Source organism: Otolemur garnettii, unplaced genomic scaffold (genome assembly GCF_000181295.1).
Source record: "Otolemur garnettii isolate 467f Iridium unplaced genomic scaffold, OtoGar3 scaffold00012, whole genome shotgun sequence".
Taxonomy (NCBI): Eukaryota; Metazoa; Chordata; class Mammalia; order Primates; family Galagidae; genus Otolemur; species Otolemur garnettii.
In genome coordinates this window covers 26,164,177-26,167,664 of record NW_003852407.1, presented here as the reverse complement: position 1 = coordinate 26,167,664, position 3,488 = coordinate 26,164,177, and positions in this window count along the sequence as shown.

Sequence of the window (3,488 nt, the reverse complement as noted above, 5' to 3'; positions counted from 1 at the left end):
GTGTTTTGGACAAGATCCAGGACAAAAATGGGATATTAGCTTTAGATAATAGAAGAATCTCCAATTCCTCTCGAATGGAGTGAAAGAAATATTTTTAAATCCTCTTAGCCTTGCTTGCAGGTACTAAAACACAAAGAAATGTAAACTTTTTAAGATTAAATTATATATACCAGCATCCCTTCCTCCCTCCCAAGAAGACATTTGGTCCCCAATTATTCTGTAGTACATAGTACCACCTGAAGGATGCACTCACTGTGGCCACTGACAGTCTATATGGTACTCACTATATGTTTTTGGCTTGCTTCCTATGAAGAAGTCCAGGGCCTGTGTGGACACTCAGGGAAGGCTCACTGCTGCCACTGTGGCCAGCCCAGTTGTTCTAGATCTGTAGATCTCAGAGAGAAGCGGGGCAGCTCCAAACAGAGGAGGAGATGGGGTGGCCAGCTCCTGTATCAGGGTCATGCACTGTTTGGGCCCAAGGAAACTGCTTAGGTCCGGAGTCTCAGAGTCTCCCATGAGTAGTTTCTGGTGTTTACTTTTGCCTCAAATGTGAAAGACTTTCAAAGTCACAGTTCTGTCAGTTTCTAGTTCTTATACATGTAAGCACTGGGCTCAAGCTCAGTCCAAAAGCCACATAGGGGTTAGAGACCAGATTGTCCTCATTGTTCTCCTTGCCCCTCAGCTGAAATACATTTCCAGAAACAGCAGTTGCCCTTGGTAATATTTGTTTACCCTATTCCCCTGCTCCTTGTAGCCACAATGCCTTGGGACATCTTTATTTTAGCAGAACCTTTTTGCCTTATTTTGCACTGCTTAAATGTCTGTTAAAGTACTTTTCCATAAACCAGATTGGGGGGGGGGTGTCTGCAGATCACAGAAGAAGAAGCCACTGAGTCCAACACAACTAAGGGGGCTTCAGGGAGACAATGCACTTGATCTGGGAAGAGTGGGCCATGTAGGGAGGGTGTGGAGAGGCAGCCTAACAAAAGCCCTGCAATCTTAGAACCCCAAGTTCAAAACCTGTGCTGCCTCTGTCCAGCCCCATAAGCTTGGCCCGGTCTCGTTATCATCTCTTTCTGGTTGGAATCCATGGCTCCATCTCCAGTGGTGCAGACAGCTACTCAAACTTCAGAAGAAGAGTTTCTCTGGCTTCCATCATCCTTACAGTGATTTCTAGTGTTCTGGAGCCAATTCAGAGCTCAAGGTTCCTGTCTTCCCTTCCTTCCAGCTGTCAAAGGACAAACTCTTCCCTCTTGTCTGGGAGGTTGGAGCAGAGTGCCAATGTCATGGGCACAGTGGAAGGTCTGGTCTCACCTGCCACCAGTTGCTTTGAGGATCACAACTATTTAATTTGCTAAGGAAGTAAGAGTAGGAGTGGATGAGGAAAAGTTTTAAGGTTATGGGGGAATTTAAAACTGGGCAAACTCAGGAAGTGGTGGTAATAATCATCACAAAAGCTAATATTTACTGTGTGCTTATTATAGAAAAGATATAATATTAGACGTGGATTAAATGAGATGATGGGTTACTGAAATGACAGGTGGTCTCACTAACCTCACAACAATATCAAGAGATGTGTGCTGCCATATTCATTCCTCCCAAAGGAATGTAAATTCCATGAATGTGGGGACTTTGTTTATCTTGTTTTCTATTGTATCCTTAGGACTAAGATACCCGGCACAGAGATACTTGCTATGGTCTGAATGTTTGTGTACCCCCTCAAATTCATGAGTTGAAACCCTAAGCCCTGATGGTGTTAGGAAGTGGGGCTTGGGGGAGAGGATTAAGTCATGAGGATGGAGCCCTTGTGAATGAAATTAGTGCCCCAATAAAATAGATCCAAGGGAGCTCATTGGCCTCTTTCATCACATGAGGACACAGCAATAAGGTGCTGGCTGTGATCCAGAAAGCAGGGTCACCAGGCGGAGTGTACTGCCACCTTGATCCTGGACTTCCCAGCCTTTAGAGCTGTGGGCAATAAATTTTCACCATCCAGTCTGTGGTATTTTGTTATAGCAGCCCACAACAGAGTGAGACATTACCCAAATGACATTTGTTACCAGGATAAATCATTGTCCATATCTTCTAGAGGAGGACCCTGATGTCAGAGGACCTAAGTGACCTGGCCGTAGCACCTGTCTTAAAGTCTGGTGCACTCTGCCCCTCCCCAGACCATTCTGCACATTCTGAAGGCTGAGTAGAGGCTGACAAGTCTGGGGTGAGATTTCAGAATTATTTGGTATAGGGAGCAGGAGAAGAGGGTGGCCCAAGAGTAAGGAACAGATTGCTTTAGATTTGAAAGCCCAGCAGCCATTGACATCTCTGTCAATGAGCAGTTGTGAAAGAGACAGCAGTTCACTCAGAATCCCACGGGTTAACACTTGGGGGAGGGAGGCATGTATGTGAGTGTATGTGTCTGGAGTGAGAGAGAGGGGAGGTAAGGAAAAGCATCGGACAGAGCACTGAATTGATTGCTAGGTTGACAGAGTATAACACAACAAGCTTCCTGACAGAGCTCTCCAGAAACAAAAATATAAAGTTGGCCATGTGAAGTCTAATCAATGCAAGAGCCAGGATTAAAACGTGCATCCAAGGAACCCCCAGCTGTGAGGGGATGATAGCTTTGTTCTTATCATTTTCTCAAGCAAACATTACATTTCCAAGTCAAACTTGACCACAGATTGCGTTGCATATGGAGTACCTTGGAGGACCAATGTTCCAAATGGTACAATGTACTGAGTATGGAAGTGGGTAACAAGGCAGCCCACATCCCTCGTAGGCGGACAACTTCGTACCTGCACTCAGCGTCAGCAAGATTCTCTCCACCACCACAAACTTGTGAGGGTAGGGTCAGGTTGCGTTGATCTCTATCTACTCCCTCCAATCCAGATGCAACCATTCCATGAACCTCCACCAGTCCCTGGGGCTGAGCGTGCAGAATCCATGTCTGGAGGAGACCCATGGCCAGGGACATCGTCCCTTAGTCCCCTTCCTCCTTGTGCAAGGGCCTGGGGAAGAGCAACAATACTTCAGAGGCACCACCCTGTCTCCTAAGCTGCCTGGCCCAACCCCGTATGCAACGCTGACCTTGGCAATAACTCTGTGCTTCCTGCATAACCTGTCTTGAGATATTTGTTCTGAACCTTTGGCTGAAGATTTCTGTCCCCACTTTCCAGAGCAGGGCTTCTTTATTTTTTCCTCTCTCCCACCCCTCACTTTCTTTTTATTTTTAAACTGATGTTTATTTTCCTCCAACTTTATTTCCATCTTGTTTGGGAGCTTGTGCAAGAACAGCTTAAGACCACTCAGTGGTTCTTCCTACCCATTCAGTGGCCTGAGCAGTGGGAGCTGCAGACCAGTCTTCAGGGGCAGGCTGGGCTCTCCAGTTTTCAGTGGGAAATTACTGAGTAGGTGCAGAGGGCACCTGCAGCCTTCTGACCAGTCTGCAACCTCTGGTTGCGTAGCAGTAAACTCAGGAGCTGGAGCAG